The 17,995-nt window shown below is 35.9% G+C and overlaps 1 protein-coding gene and 1 pseudogene across 1 annotated transcript in view; one reads left to right on the top strand and one right to left on the bottom strand.

Annotated features, from left to right (window-relative positions):
• The window catches only part of GRM7 (glutamate metabotropic receptor 7), an 830,764-nt gene that overhangs the window by 333,996 nt on the left and 478,773 nt on the right, over positions 1-17,995 (top strand). The gene's annotated exons all lie outside the window — the stretch shown is intronic.
• LOC129522573 (40S ribosomal protein S3a-like) lies at positions 1,689-2,461 on the bottom strand (annotated as a pseudogene).

Genomic DNA, 17,995 nt, shown 5'->3' with positions numbered 1-17,995 from the left:
GTGACTAGTCATGGAATCCTGTGCTGGTGGCTTCACCTCTCTGACCTCTGACTCCATTTTTATCACCAGCAAGAAAGGAGAAGATAATATATGTGCCAAGGAATAGTTCATGTGAAGTAGAACTAAGTATAATGTCTGGCATGCAGCATATGTCCAGGGAATGATGGTTGGGAGGACGTAGGTGCAGGTTGAGGAGGCTGCTGGAAGCATTATAGTAACAATGACTTTTATTACATCACAAAACTTGGTACAAAACTATTTGGAAGCCTCAGAGTTTCACCATCCAGATTCTGCTCCATTTGCATGTTTACTTCCCCGTGTTGCCATTGAACTGCAAGTAAGATACTTACTAGCTAGTTCTATCAATCCCTGCTCAAGGCATCAAAGACTCTTTTAGATACCAGCTTAACAAGTCAGGAACAAAATTCTTAGACTGTTCTTTCCCAGAGGAGAAAAAAATAAAGTATTGTTGTGTCATTTTGATATGAAAATTTGTTTTGAATAGTATTATTTGAATTCTGCTCTAAAACATTGATAATAATTATACATTTCTTTTTCCCCCAACATCTATACAATTTACCACTTATTTATCTCATAGTAGTATCATTGGATAGTAGAAGCATGTAACTTTTCAGGTAGGAAGGATGACCCTTGAAACTCACTGGGTTCAGTATCTTAGTGTTGCAGATAGATTAAAAATGAAGCCCAGGGATGTTAAGGGAGTTGATCATAGTTAAGCAAATGCTGTACATACTGTAATAATAAGGTATCTGAAGATGAGTTATCTGGAATATAGGTCGTGAAAGATGTGTGAGCAGGTTTACTAGAGAACTCTTGGGAACACCTGTGAGGGAGTGGAGGGATGAGGAGGAAAGAAGAAGGCATTGAATTTCCATGCAGTCACAATAAAGGCCTCAAATGATCCCACAGTGGACTCTAGGCTGGGATGACCAGTTAGAGTTGTCCTGCCTGGAGGCACATAAATACGTTTTTGAATATGGGCTACCCCCCTGGGGAGGGTCTATGACTTTGGACAAGGGCAATTCTAGGAAAGCCATCACCTTCCAACACTCCCAGCACCTGATGGAATGAAGGCCTTGTTCCCGATGGGGATCTGAGCAGCTCACAACAGCAACCATCACATAGGATGAAGATGATCTCATATAAATATCTCCCAAGTAAAGATAGACAAAGAGCTTTATATTTGATTCCTTACTAGGTTTCTCATTCCTGGGTGATGTCTCAATTCCTTATTTTATATAAAAAGTACTATTTGGAGAAGTTACATTCACCTGAAAAACCTCATTCAAAGTTAATTTCAGATGTCCATAAAGTTCATCTGAGCTAATTGTCAGAAGAGGAGGATGTATCCAGTGATGATTCTTGGAGACAAAACCTTACAATTAAAAGCATCAGATACTGTTTATTTTTTAAATTTCCTTTTATTAACCATTTATAACACTTCCATCCAGATCACTACAGCTTGAAATAGATCACTACTGTTTTGCAGCTATTTAGTAGCCAAGAGCAATGGATAAGATCCATACAACAGTTCCGAAAAGTTCACACCGTCAGTTCAGAACATCTGCTTCACCAAGCCTAGCTATTTAAAAAGAATGATAAGAAATTAAACATCACAAATAAGATATTTTTTGTCACCATTAAATGTCTGAATTTTAAACAGATTCTTAGACTGGTGGTTCATATCCATCATCTTGTTCAACTTTAGCACCCGTCTCATCCCTGGTAGCTTTTCCAAAACTACTACCATGAAGTTCCATGAGTTTTCCCAATTCAAACTTGGGCTGCTTCAGCATTTTTACTTTTCTAATGAAGACATCATGGAGTGGACAAATAGACTGACAAGCTTTTTCTATATCTTTTCCAATGCTGTCTGGAATCAATTTAATGACCACTTCTTTCAAGTCATCTGTCTCCGCCTCTTGGGTCATGATTTCCATCATCTTTTTCTGGATTTGGCGAACCTGTTGGTGCTGAATATAAGAGGTCTTCCGGATCTGATTATTGCATTTTTTAGTAAAACCAACACAAAATAGATGAAGCAAATAATCATCAGTCGTCTTTACATCAACATGAGCTTCAATCATGGTCTGCCATTTTTTGACCATGGAGCACATTTTGTCATGAGTAAGATCCATGCCATGGAAATTAGGCAGTTTTTGCCCTGCACATCCTCAGTAATTAGCTTGAATTTTCTAAATACAACTTCATCATTCTACAGATCAGCAAGGCTAACTTCAAAAACGTGACCCTTGAGACCATCAGATGCATTTTTGGTTCCTTGAGTTCTTCTGACTAGTGTTTTTCAGATATTTCTTATATTGAACATAGCTGGTACTTTCACATCATACCAATCTTCCTTAGAAAATGGATCAACCACTTTCTTCTTGGCTCTTTTTTTGCTGCCTTTGGTAAGGCGCTTGTTCTTGCCGACCGCCATGGCACTGCTCTGGGAGCCAAAAGGGTGGAAATGCATCAGATACTGTTTACACCAAGATTTTTAAGGTCATTTATGGTGCAGTACAATAAATATGGAGGTCATAAATATGCACCTACAGAAAAGTAAGAAAATAAATTTTAGTAACTGCCTGATAATTGGATTAAAAAAACATTGTTTTTCAAATTCCTAATCAGCAGATATTTCCTGTGCCCCTGTCTGTCCCAGGTGATATTTTAGGCCTGGAGATTGAGAAGCAAATGTGTCTTATAAACCTGAAAAGCTAGACAAATGTCTCTGTGAATTAAGTTTTAAAGAACTAGACATTATACCTTTTTCAGAGTCACTACCCTTAACACAGTTTTTGGAAAATTAGACAAAACTCAGCTTTCCCACCAAGAGAATGCTCCATGGCAATTCCGTCCAATCGTTTCACTTTGTTTTTTTTGTTTCTTTAAAGATTTATTTATTCATGAGAAACACAGAGAGAGGCGGAGACACAGGAAGAGGGAGAAGCAGGCTCCTCGCAGGGAGCCTGATGTGGGACTCGACCCCAGATCCTGGGATCAGGCCCTGAGCCGAAGGCAGATGCTCAATCGCTGAGCCACCCAGGCATCCCAATTGTCTCTCTTTGAAAACCTCTTGGCAAAGATATGCCATGTCAAAGGACAGGAATATGAATTGTCAAATATTCACCATTAAAAAAGACAATTAGCCCTAGCTCTACAAAAAAGGCTCTTTAATTTTCTAATCTTTTTAAAATAATAAGGTGAATGTTTTCCCAGGTCTGATTCTGCTTTTATTTCCAAAAGGTTTTAGAAATGCCTTGGGAAGTTACCTCTCTCTGCTAGTCCTTTCACTTCAAAAGAGCATACCTGGCTATATGCCTATACTTTTATAATTTGGAAGCTGAGGAAAGCAAAAGTGTGAATTTTCTATAGAAAACATGTCTTTGCTTTATTATCCTATGTTAATGTAATCATAAGCAACAACAATACTTGATTATGAATTGATAGGAAACAATTATGTGTGTGTGCATTTGGGTACATATAATGTCTGTGATAGGCTTTGGGTGTAGCATTTGTAATGTATTTTGTAATTTCTATTCCCTTAGAATAATAAAAATACATGCTAAAACTGATGACAGGGTATTTTAATACTATCTTTGCCAACCCTGTGAAATGATGAGATTGTCTCAGTTCTACAACATACAGAAGGATTTGAGATTGCTTTAGATGCTTATTTGCAATTGGAAAATAACAAATCTTTTGTGCCCACATCCTTATATGTGCACATTACTAATATCACTGCCCTTGAAGTCCCGAAAAATACCTGAAAATCCAACTCTTGATTTCAGCTCAGATTATGATTTCAGAGTCCTGAGATCCAGCCCTGCGTCTCTCAGCATGGAGTCTGCTTAAGACTTTCTTTCCTTCTCCCTTTGCCTCCCTCTCCCCCTCAAGTCAATCAATCTAAAAAAATTACCTGAAATACTCTGTTCTCTATTACTGCAGAAATTTACTAGCAAATATTTTTATTACTCAGATTGAAAGGGCACATCTGAAGAATGTTTAGGATTTTGTTTTGTTTCATTTTGTGTGTGCGTGTGTGTATTGTCCTCTCTGCTGGCTTATTTTTATTTGAGACACAAGTGACCCAACTTGACAGCTTTATAGGGGGTGTTGAATATGCCAATATTAAACTCTGCTGTATCAACCAATTTTCAGGTAGTCGTGTAAGTGCAAACCCCTGTCTTTAATATGTGATTCAGGCATCTCTGTGGTTACAGATGGAAAGATTTGTGGCCAAATGGAAAGATTTCTAGTAATTTATGTAATCACATCATTGGTTTTTGCATCTTGAGGAAGCAGTTCCTTTTTCTTAGTCAAGCTGGTGTGTTTCTGAGGTCATTTATCTGCTTAACTGTTGCTGAAATTGAAAGAAGGGGAAAAATAAACAAAATGACAAGATATCTTTCTTAACAGAAGGGAACTAATTTGAGAGAGGAATGAGGGATTATGATGGCCAGATTGAGGAAGGATGTGATGAAGTACAAGTGAATTACAAATGGGCCACCAGTGACCCCGATGATGGGATTCAAGTAAATTATAATTTTGCTCCAATGGTCGACTTAAGTGTGTGCTGACTGACCTAATTCCCACTCAACTGGAAGAGTGTGGAGCTGTTATTGTTTCCCTGTGGCTTCCTAGCTGTCCTCTTCAGCTTTATTACCTACAATTGATTTTTCCACTCTGGTTCAGATTCTTACTATACACTTTTTAAATGGTAATGATTATCCAGTCCTAAAATCTGAAGAAAAAATATTACAAATTACCAAGGCTGTCTTACTTTTTATTTCATTTAAAAGACATTTCAATAATAATAAAGAAAAATTAGAGGAAAACAATAACCCATGGTCCTTTGTTCATGTTTTTTGAGTTTTTCTCATCTATACACACATATACACTAATTGAAAAAGTAGTATGTGCACATTTTGAAACCCTTAAAATTTCTACAAGAAATTATCTATAAGATACAAATATTTTGTAGCAAAGATTATATGTAGTATTTTAACTATTTAAAAATTCCTAAACACAGAAATAATCATTGGTCATATATACATAGGGATATGAACAACAGCTGTGAGCATGTAACAATGGGGGTGTGACTAACACTGTAGCAGTTTTATAGCTAAACCTCCAGAAATCCCAGATTATTTCCTTAGCCTGAATTACTAGCAGTTCAGTTGTTGATTAAAAAGTATGTATGTGGGGTGCCTGGGTGGCTCAGACATTTAAGCATCTGCCTTTGGCTCCGGTCCTGATCTTAGGGTCCTGGGACCAAACCCATGTGGGACTCCCTACCCAGCAGGGAGTTAGCTTCTCCCTCTTCCACCTCCCCCCTCCTCACTCATGCTATTCCCCTCTCTCTCAAATAAATAAATAAATTCTTTAAAAAAATAAAAAAAGTATGTGTATGTTTAAATATTTGATATTTTCAAATTCCTGCAGAAAGCTCTTATTGACTTCAAATCTAAATAGTACAGGATTATCAATATTTTTATCACTGAAAACTTCTTAGGTGATGCAAGATACTGCCTTAATTAATAATACTTTGATTTCTAGTAAAATAAAAAATGTCTCATTGTTTATTTTCAATTTGCATTTTTTCTTTGAATTGCCTATTCCTACATGGTATTCCTATTTCTGTTTTTTTTTTTAATAAAAATACCTTTGCTTGTCTGATTATGTAAATAACGCATATTTGTTGTGGGGGAGGATCAAACAATATGTACAAGTTTAAGAGAAAAAATATCAATATTTCAGTTTCTATCCATTCATTGGCACCCAGGGACATGTAATTTTTAATGCATTTTCTTGATTACTTGGGAAGGTAGAGAATCTTTTCAGATATGTTCGACCATTTGAATTTGCTCTTCTGCTAATCGCCTATTTATACTCTGTATCTACATTTCTTTTGTGTTGTTGTCTTTTTATGTCAATCTTAAGCTTTTTTTTGAATATTATAGTTATTGATTTGTCATGTACATTACTAACTACAAAATTGTTTTTCAAAGTACCTTTTGTCTATTGACATTGTACTTGCAATTTTTGCCATTAAAGTAAATTAATGATGTTTATGCTATTGATTACATGGTATTTTTGGCATTAGTGCTATGAATTAGGTTGCATTTTGATCATTAAACAAACATATATGGTCACAATAGGTTTTCTTTTCCCACTGAAAAGTGTTTAATCCTCCTGAGGTCAATTATTACATACAGATTGAGGAGAAACTGTATTTTTTTTCCTAGCTCTTGAATTTCCTTCTTTAGTTAAAAAGGTCTCTCTATATATAGGTTTTTCAGATAATGTCCAATGATTTTTTCTTCAATTTCTGTTATTCATCTTTTATTTGCTCATCCATTTGTTCATTAATTTATTGAAACCTATCACTTGGGGAACTTTTCCAATCAGACAGTATAGCACTTATATAAAATCTACAGGTGGAATAAGTTTATTTAATTGATTACCTATTTATGGTTTAGTTATTTTCATATCTTGACTTACAAACTGTGCTAGAGTGAGTGTATTTATACATGTCACATTGCAGATGTATGAGTTGGTCTGCATAATTGAAAGTGTTGGATATGTGTCTTTAAAAGACATTGTCTTAACTGCTGGGATAGGTTACAGTAAATAATAGGAAGGGGTTATATTGATTTGTGTGGTTATGGATTAGAGATGGAGGCATCAGTATGAGTTCATGTTTAGTTTGCTATAGGTATGCATGGTTAGATATAGAAATATTGATAGATATTTGTATTTACATGGATTAGTGTATACAAATATACAACAAGTACACTTGGCACCTAGGTCTTCTGTTCCCATTCCTAGTAAATGGAACCAGGGCTTCTTAGAGAAAAGGTTGCTTTTATGATTGGGAGAAGAAATATGCAAAATGAGCCTGGAACATCTTATAGCTCTAGAAAATAAAGAAGTACTCAAAGAAAAAAGAAAGCCATGATGATGAAAATAACTCAAAGGTACACATACCAACTGAAAGAGTTCTCAGAAGCCAAAGCTAAAAAAATTTTTTGATCAACAAAATAATGTATTATCAGATTATACCCCAAAGTATAAAATAAATATCTATGAGTCCATACTGATATAAATAAGTGACTAAATAAATAAATAAATAAATAGGAGAGACTAGACAAAGCTCCCATAGGAGAGAGTTGCAAATAATTTCTGTAGATATTCCCTCTTCAAGAGGAGAGAGAATCATTTGCCATTCCTTAAATACAGGCTATGTAGAGTGATTTCCTTTTAAAGGGTATACTATGGAAGGAGGAAGGTAACTTTCCAGTGGAGAAACCTGGCAAACACTACCTCAACCAAGTGATGAAGGCAAACATCAATAGTAGTAAGTTATGTTGATAGTACGTACCCTTGATATGATTTGGGGAGACCGGCAATTTACTTTTGTGGCTTTCCTTTCAAAAATACAGACTGAACCTAATCATGAGAAAAATATCAGACAAATCTTAATTGAGGGTTGCTCTATAAAATATCTGGCTGTCCTCTTCAAACCTTCCGAAGTCATAAAAAACAAGGAAAATTTAAAAATGCAATAGCCAGGAGGAGCCTAAGGAGGCTTGATGACTAAATGTAAAGCTGTTACCTCGATGCATTCTGGAACAGATAAAGGACATTAGGAGGAAAAAACCTTAACAATGTATGGATTTTAATAATATATCAACATTGGTTCATTAATTGTGACAAATGTACCATACTAAGGCTAGATGCTAATAACAGGGAAAATTAGGTGTGAGGTCTCAGCAGTTGTCTTCGCAATTCTTGTCAGTCTAAAACTCTAAAATAAAGTTTCTTTAAAAAGGGATATATTACCCAATTATATTTGGTACAAATATTACTCAATATAATTATTGAGGTTATATCCATCTAAACTTCTACTAGCATTTTAAGAGATGTTTCCTTTGCAAAATATTTACCAGAAATTCTGTATGTTGCTACTCTGAATAAAGGTAGAATCTCAGTGTTTTTTTCTTTTTAAAATGTATTATTGATGTATAGTTAACACACAATATTATATTAGTTTCAGGTATACAACCCAGTGATTCAACAGTTCTGTACATTTATCACTATGATAAATATAGTCATCATCTGTCAGTATATTAATTTTAATTTTTCTTGTGATAAAGTTGAACAGCTGTTCAGATGTTCAAAAATATTTGTATGTTTTTTGTTGCTTGGTGGTATGTGGAAATATCTGTTCTTTATTTAGTTGGCATAGCCAATCTCTTCTTCCATGGATTCCACATCTTATAAACATAAGGGTTTCTCCCTCTCAGGTTGTATAAATAATCTTCCACATTTTCATCTAATACTTTCTGGTTTTTTTTTTTGCATTTATTTTCACCTTTTATCTTTACTAATGTAATTATTAATTTTATTTCTTTTTATTCTTTTATTTTACTTGTTTCCTTCCTTCTACTTTCCTTTGCTTTACATATTTTACTACATAAATTTTCTTTTTTCTCTTGAGTGACTTGGAGGAGATACATCCTATTTTTACATTTCCTAATAATTACATTTCAGTTTTAAAATAATCATATTTGAAGTTGTATTTATAAGTCATCACCAACAATATGACAGTGTTTCTGAATGCTTCCTTTGCTAAGTAAGTATAGTAGGCAGATTTTCAAGTTATCCTCCCTAGGCCCCCTGCTGAAGATTCATGTCTCCTGGTTACTTAATCAAACAATAATCTATGTAATGCTATAAAGAGATTTTGCAGATGTCATAAAATATTAAAATATATTATCCTAGATTATCTGAGTAGGTCCCTTGTAATCATAGGAGCCCTTAGAAGTGGAGGAATAGGGTAGAAGAATTAGAGAGACAAGAAGTAAGAAGGAGAGGAGATGAGGCAAGAGGGAATGTCACAGATTTCAAGTGCGGGGGACACATCCCGTGATAACTGGTTTTGAAAATGGAGGAAGGGGTCCATAAGGTAAGTAATGCAAAAGGCTCCAGAAGCTGAGAAAGACTCCTATCTGACACAGCAAGGAAACAGGACCTTGGTCTTACAACTCCATAGAACTGAATCCTGCCAAGAGCCTGATTGAATTTGAAGTGGAATCACTCCCAGAGTCCCCAGAAAGGAATACAGCCATGCTGACACATTGATGTGAGCCTGTGAGACTCAAGCAGAGAAGCTCTAAGCCCACCAGGCTTCTAACTTGCAGAGCTGTGAGATAATAAATGCATATTTTTTAAGTCACTACATTTGTGATAGTTTGTCATGGTGGCAACAGCAAACTAATACAGCAGGCAGTGAAATTAGCTCAATCTCAGTTTTTCTTTACACACCACCCTATCATAGATTTATTGGTGTGATCTTGAGATTTGCATTACATTTCACAAATGTTAATTAGAATTAATTTTATCTTTAAATTATTTTTTTTGTTCAATGCCAGTCTGTCAGTAATTTTATCCAGTTTGTTTTCTTAGCACTTGAATATGTAAGAGTATTTATCTTTGCCATCAACATAAATGACAGCATATCTGGATAGTGAATTTTGGAATCACACATTTTTTTCTCATAATTTTATTCACATTACTAAACTAATGTTGGAGAGGAAACAGAATGTTTTCCCCCTTTTCCCATGCTGTTTTCCTATCTAGATAATTGTTCTTGTAATTTGTATAATTGTTCTTGTAATTTGTATATTGACTGAACTATGTATATATATGTGTGTGTGTGTGTGTGTGTGTGTGTGTGACTATGTGACATATATATACATGTGACATATATATGTGACATATATATGTGACTATATATATGTTATTAATTTTGTCAATTAATTGGTAAAGTCTTCACATCGGTGCTCAGGAATTTTTCATGTATTTGACTTTAAGCATTGATTGGTTTCCTTGTATTCTGGTCTTTGAGGATTCTAATTTTCTCAATTCATTTTATTGTAGTGATATCCTATAAAATATTTTTAGGAGAGATTCTGAATTTCTGAAACCCAAACACTGGTTTGTGGATGGACCTGGAATATCAACCTCATCTGATAATTCACTTATGATAGTGATTTATCTATCTATGAAAATTAAAAATAAGTTGTGAGAAATTTAGGTTTATATCATATCCTCAGATCTTCATGGCTTTTTGGAAATACATAGTACCAGTGTCTTTTATTGGTAAGACAGTAGTCCCAGTTCTGGCTTTAAAAAAATGACTTTCACATCTATAGTCAACACATATTTACTATGTACTTAGTATATGACAGGTCCTGAGGTTCATCAAAAATAGAGAAAAACATTAATTTCAAAGCAGAAAGTATATTGATTTTTCTATTACTGTTTCATGAATTACCACAAACTTAGCAACCTAAAACAGTACTCATTTATTATGTCATAGTTATTATAGGTCAGAAGTCAGGGCTATGCTACAAGTCAGCAATTACTGTATCAGCCTGAGCTGCAGTGTCATCTGAAGCTTGACTGGAGAAAATCGACTTTCAAGCTCATTCAATTTCTTACTAGAATTCTTTGCTTATGGCCTATAACTGAGTGTCCCAGCTTCTTACTGTGGGGCTAAAGGCCACCCTAGGTCCTGGAGGCCTCCCATGGTTCCCCGCCATGTTGCTCACTGTATGGCTGTTGCTTTTTCAGGGTCAGCAAAAACATTTCTCACTCCAGTTGGCTAAGAGAGGGGTCCTACGTAACATAACAGGAGCAATATTCCATTAGCTTTGTCATATTCTATCATTTAGAAGCAAGTCACAGGATTCACCTGCACTCAGGGGGAAGGAATTATACAAGGGTATGGATCATTCAAGGTGTGTCTACTGAAGAAAGTAATCTGAAAAGTGAATTTCCTATTTGAAATTGTACAAGACAAGCTTTCTGCCCTGTTCTTCATTATGTTCAATTGATTCTCTCGTTTATCTACTTTGTAACTGTGAATTTCCTCATGTTGTGTGATACTCTATAGTCAGCTCCTAGGGAATTTGCATGATAATAAAACTCTATTTTAAGGGGTTTTATTATTTCATCACAAACATTTGTTTCAGGATCAAATCATACAAAGCTTAAAAGTGGCATTACTTTAATTTGCTTCCATAAATAAACTTCACTTACCATTAAGCATATTCAGAAAGCACTCTCAAGGGCATTCTGATTTAGCTAAGACTTGATAGAGGTTAAGGAGTCACCTAGAGATTAGAAGAAAATAGATTTCAACTGAAATATGTGATATAATTTTTATTTAAATTATTTTAATATTAATTAAGGTATTTCTTCAGTATTCTATTTAACTGTGGAAGTCTTACTCGGTCATATATTAATCATTTGTTATATTAGATATAATCTCTTTTTGGATTGCCTCTTGCCATTTGTAATTTTACCATTTTTATGAATCCATGAGAAATCACAAAGATTCAATTCACATTGAACGAATGTTTACAGTTTAGACATTTAGAAAATAAGGGGCAATCATTTATTTGAGAATAATTGGGCAACTCTGTCCAATATGGTTTTTAGAGTTCTAGCAGATATTAGAATAACTATTGCCTCTGCAATACTTATACTACTGTGTTTGACATTTTTCTTTTTTTTTAAGATTTTATTTATTTATTCATGAGAGGCACAGAGAGAGAGAGAGAGAGAGAGAGAGAGAGAGAGAGAGAGAGAGGCAGAGACACAGGCAGAGGGAGAAGCAGGCTCCATGCAGGGAGCCTGACGTGGGACTCCATCCCAGGATCCCAGGATCACGCCCCGGGCTGAAGGTGGAGCTGAGCCACCAGGGCTGCCCTGACATCTCTTTTTCAATAAATGTACTATATTGTCCCAAAGAATGTAGCACGTTGACTTCTCAGAAACCTAAAATAGTGTCCTTTGCCTACCTTCCAGCACGACTTTGGATAAAGTACTAAACCATTCTCTCCTTTGATTTTCCCATCTGCCAAATGGGAATAGTACCACTTACCTTCCTTGTGTGGCTCTTACTGTTAAAATGAAATGATAAACATTAAATATTTATCAAATGAAAAAAAACACCCATAATAAGAAATCAACAAGTAGAAGGTTTTATAGTTAGTTCTAAAAAGCATGAAGGGGCAGTATTACTACCATGTGTTGGTTAGCATCAGAACAAAATTGTGAGAGGAATTTTTGCTGGTTGTCATTTTGGATGACACCTTTAATTGCGACTGACAGAAATACAATTCCTACAAACAGAGAGATAAGGAACATAGTGGCTTAGGTGATTTAAAAGTCCGGGACGGTTCCTAGCTTTAGGGATAGTTGGGCCTTTGGGCTCAAAAACTTTGAGAATTAGGTTTCCTTCACTATCTGCTGCCTACTTTAGTATGGAAATCTTCACTGAGTCACTGATTCTCTCAAAGCAACCTGGAAGGTATTCTTTCATAATTTGTTTCACAGAAATACCTGTGGTTAGTTCTGATGTTATGAATTTGTGTCATGAATCTGTCACTGGGCCTGTAATTGTGATGAGGTGAATTTAGTGATAGGGTTGCCCAATCTCAGCACCTGTAGGTAAGGCCAACCTAAACTGAGGCACATGTGCTATGAATTGCTAAGGGGGATTATTGCTATCATAAGGTGGGAAGGGTCAGTGCTAGCTATTATATCGAAAAATTAAAAAGGAGATGTCAATACGACTAGTTTAAGGTGAATGCCTATATTTGTATAAGTTAAAACATTTTGGTAGTGAGAATTAGATCTTGATCCTGGGAAACAGTAACAGAACACATCTATTAGAAGGATAGAGGATCAGAAATAAAACCCAAGAAAATAGGTGGGGAAAGAGGATTCAGGAATTTCAGGACACAGCATCTTTAGGAATTCAATTTCAGGCTGTTGCTTAAGGAAACTTTGAGAATTTGCTCCAAATTTTTTCAAAAGGTGAATTAAATTCTAGAGCAAGAATGAATTATTCTCTTAGCTTGGTTCATGTCTTCATCCTTTTAGTTGGATTAGGGGAATTATGGAAGTATATTGTACAGCAGCCCTCCTAGTAATGTGTCCAGTGGGAGAAGGACAGCTTCCCAAATAAAAATCTGAGAAGCTGTTACTGACAGACATGGAAATAGGTGTTTGGCACACGAGAATAACAGAGGGCTCTACAGCTATATTCTTCATTCTCATGGTAAAGTCCCTTCTGATAGAGGTTTATGGAACTTGGAATCAAATGTACTAGGTTTTAACCATGGCTCTACTCCCATGTGTGATATTAGGTACATTACTTACCATTTCCATTCCATGGCTTTCTCAGTGTGGATAGTGTTAATACCTGCATTTTAGATGTCTAGAATGGGAAAGGAGAGTAACTTTAATAGTAATGTCATGAAGATATGATCAACTACCTATTGATTAGCTAATGTATTAATAGTTTTTTAAGATAATATGACAAATGTTGACATAGTAATGAATATTTTCACACAAAAGGAAAAAAAAAACAGGCTTTTTCTTTAAAGACCTCATGGTGTCATGCAATGGAAAGAATCACTGAGTAAGAAAAAGTAGACTGGAGTATTTTTCGCTGATGTCCACTGTGATTGATTAGAGAACCATTTAAAAGTGACTTAATCTTTCTGGCTGTAGCTGAAAGATGGTGTGGAGGAGAACTCATGGATCTTATATTTACCTTTCAGTATCAACACTCATGACAATAGAACAGAAAAAAAAGAGAGGACAAAATGGTTACTCTCACAGAAACATTTTTATCATTAGATAACTTTTTGAAAGCACTTCTTTGTATTAACTCATCTCCTACTCACAGCAACCTTATAAAGTAGGCTTTTTAAATTATTTCCTTCTTATAGCTGAAGGAACTGAGGTACAGAGAACTAAGAAACTTGTCCAGTGTCTAATACCGACAAGTGCTGGAACTAGGATTGAAACCAACTACTGTATGCATATTTTGTTACACGGCTTCTCACTGCACATGAAGATATTACTCATTTATCCATTATCCTGTTTAGTAGACTGTAGGTGTTTGAAAAATTTTGAGACAGTTTGAATATTGTATGAAAAAAAATGAAAAGTAGATGGGTTTTAATGTGAAATATTCTCTGGAGAGTGCAAAAAAAAAAAAAAAAAAAAAAAAAAAAACACCACACACACACACAAAACAGCAAAACCAAAAAACCCAACAATGTGAAAGAAAACAAATGAGCTTCTTCCTTTCCCTAATTCAGCTCACCCTAGACACATTTTTTTTGTTGTCAGATTTTTTTTTTTTAGATTTACACATTTATTTTAGAGAGGGGGGAGGGGCAGAGGGAGAGAGAGAGAAAGACAAAGAGAGTCTCAAGCAAACTCTTCACTGAGCATGGAGCCCAACATGGGGGCTCTATCTCTCCACCTTGAGATCATGACCTGAGCTGAAACCAAGAGTTGGATGCTTAATAGACTGTACCACTCAGGTGCCCCTTGTTGCCAGATGTTTAATGCTTCTTTACATTTATAGACTTTGTGGATTTGCAATTCCCCATCTTCTGCTTGAACTCTTGTGTAGGAAAAAAAATTATCTACTCTAATTGATTAATTAATAGTGGAATAAATATATGTTTAAAAATGTTTTACAATAGAAACTAATAAAATTTTTTACCCAGCATTTGGAGGAATTAAAAGCTTAAAAATAGAAAAGGAGAAAGACAGGTCTCTTCAATAAATGTGCTGGGAAAATTGGTCATCTCACATGCAGAAGAATGAAACTAGACCACTCTCTTGACCATACACAAAGATAATCAATATGGATGAAATGATTTAAATGTGAGACAAGACTCCATCAAAATCCTAGAGGAGAACCACAGCAACCACCCTTTTTGACTAGGCCACAGTAACTTCTTGCAAGATACATCATGAAAACAAAAGAAACAAAAAGCAAAAATGAAACTATTGGGACTTCATAAGATAAGAAGCTTTTGCACAGCAAAAGGGATACAGTCAACAAACTCAAAGACAACCTACAGAAATGGGAGAAGTTATTTGAAATAACATATCAGATAAACTGGCTAGTTTCCTAAAAATCTAATAAGAACTTATTAAAACTTAACAACAAAGAAAACAACAATCCAATCATGAAAGGGCCAAAGACATGAAAGAGAAATCTCACAGAGATAATAGACTTGGCCAACATGCACTTGAGAAAATGCTCTGCACACTTGCCATCAGGGAAATACAAATCAAAAACCACAATGAGATACCACCTCCACCAGTGAGAATGGGGAAATTAATAAGGCTGGAAACAAACAAGGTTGGAGAGGATGTGGAGAAAAGGAACCCTCACTTACACTGTGGTGGGAATGTGACTGGTGCAGCCACTCTGGAAAGAATGTATGGAGGTTCCTCAAAGAATTAAAATAAGACCTGTCCTACGACCCTTCGCATTTGCCCACTGTTAGGGATATTACCCGAAAGTTTCAGATGCAATTGAAACGCCGGGGAACCTGCACCCTGATGTTTCTTAGCAGCCATGTCCACAACTAGCCCAAACTTGTGGAAGGCGCCTCGGTGCCATCGAATGATGAATGGATTAAAGGGAGATGTGTTTATGTATACAATGGAATATTACTCAGCCATTAGAAATGTGACAAATAACCAACCATTGGCTTCAAGTGGATGGAACTGGAGGGTTTATGCTGAGTGAAGTAGTCAATCAGAGAAGGACAAACAGAGTTGTTCCACTCATTTGGGGAATATGAAATATAGTGAAGGGGATTAAGGGAAGGAGAGAAATGTGTGGGAGATTTCAGTAAGGGGAAACAGAACATAAAGACTTCTAATCTGGGAGAACTAGGGGTGTGGAAGAAGGGGAGGAGGGGGGGGTGGGGGTGAATGAGGTGACGGGCACGGGGGGGACCACTTGACGGATGAGCACTGGTGGTATCTGTATGATGTAAATATGAACACCAATAAAATTAATTTATAAAAAAATTGAACACGTAATTTCAAAAGAAAAAAAAAGAAAAAGGCACCATGGAGATTGCTTATCATTTTGAAGGATTATGTATCTTTTTTTTAAAGATTTTATTAATTTATTCATGAAAGACACACACAGAGAGAGAGAGAGAGAGACAGAGACAGAGACAGAGACAGAGACATACGCAGAGGGAGAAGCCAGCTCCATGCAGGGAGTCTGATGCGGGACTCGATCCCAGGCCCCCAGGACCATGCCCTGGGCTGAAGGCCACGCTAAACCTCTCAGCCACCCGAGTTGCCCGGATTGTGTATCTCAAGAGTAAATAGGATCACATGGTATTAGACTTTCATACCATCTGTTATGGGTCAACTGTTGCTATTATGTGTAAGTGACTTGAATTCTAGTCATCTGATTAAGTATGTACCAGCAACTGTTTCTTAGTGTTCAGTTCTGAGTAAAGGTTCATTTTTTAGTAAGAGAGTCATTTGGTGTAACTCTGATTCTTCTCTTGGAAATGTCCAAGATTCATCTGAATTCAGTGAGAACAGTGTGAAAGGTAAGGAGAAACTTGGACACAGATTACAAGTTGGATGTAGGCCAGTAATTTGAAGAAAGCTTTCGAAGAGATTTTATTTGTGTAAGAACAGTTTTTTTTTCTCTGAACAGCATTTGTGAATGGAGAATGACATAAGCTTAAAATCTATGTGTTAAGGATTTTTTTTGCAAACAGTATTAAGTGTGCTGCAAGGAAGAAATAACGGAGCAAACCAGAGTCGTTCATGTCAGAGCACTTCTGGGAATCAGCTGTTGCATAAGACCCTGTTATATATTTATGAATTTTGTAGTGGTGGAATAGTGATAAAGGTCATTACTGCCTCAATTGGACCACGAGAAACAGCATTCACACCTACCCATCCATTGACTTATTCACAGAAGCATTGAAAGACTACCCACTCAATAGGCTTAAACTCTCAAACCTGGAGCTATTACAAAAAGTGTGTATATGAGTTTGTATATGTGTGTGTGTGTTATGGAGAAGATGGAAAGACAGCTAGAGGGAGGAGGAGGGCTCTGTGCATCAGCTCTGTCTGGTCCAGATGTCACTTTCCCTTGAAAGGCTCTGTGAGTGAGCCCCAAACACTGAATTAGGCACTAACTGAAGCAGGATATGAGTTGGTGATTCCTAGACACCAGTCGATTTCTTTTTGTTACGTATAATCCATTTTATGAACATGTGCCTTACAAAGATGACCTGAATACGCTTGGTGCTCAATCAAAAGGTGTCTAATACCACAATGTCAAACACTTAAATATGTTACTTTAGGATTTCATCCAATTGGCCATCTCTAACAAAGGAACAGATGGCATTCTATAATATTTTTATCTGAAATATTTTTTTAATTGGGAGCATATAATTTTTTTTTCTCAGAAATACTGTTTATATTGATAAAGTTCCAAGGCTAACCAATAAAATCATGTTTGCTGGGAGGATGATGTGACAAGTCTATGGACAAATCACTATAACAACAATAACAGTGAAAATCATCACAATACCTAGCATCTACAGAATACTTAACTCTGTAGTACATACTGATGTGAGGAATTTCCATGCACTGATTTTTTTTAATCTTCACAACATCTCTATGAAATATATATGATTATTTATAGACGAGGAAACTAAAGCATTTAATGTTTGAATAATTGCCCAAGGACCCCCGATTAGGAAGATGTAGATCTGGATTCAAGCAGGTAGTCCAGCTCTAAATCTGTCCCCTTAACTACTGACCTCCAGTGGGGCTTCAGTTCAACATGTATCAAGACTTAGTTCATACTGGGGACTGAAGGAGGTGCTGATGATGCACAAAGAGTCCCAGCCATGGGAGCTGCTAAGAGAGCAGGATGTGAACAAATAATTATGTACAGGACAGTGAACATAAGTGTCAAGGATAACAAATAGGAGAAAGAAATAAGTGATTAATTTTGAAGAATCAAGAAAGAAAGTATTCCATGTTTATGGCAACGTCTGAGATAACCTTTTGATGCATGAGTAGCAGT

This window comes from Nyctereutes procyonoides, unplaced genomic scaffold, assembly GCF_905146905.1.
Source record: "Nyctereutes procyonoides isolate TBG_1078 unplaced genomic scaffold, NYPRO_anot_genome, whole genome shotgun sequence".
NCBI classification, from domain to species: Eukaryota; Metazoa; Chordata; class Mammalia; order Carnivora; family Canidae; genus Nyctereutes; species Nyctereutes procyonoides.
The sequence above is the reverse complement of the archived record's forward strand: the minus strand, read 5'-3'. Positions and strand labels throughout refer to the sequence as shown.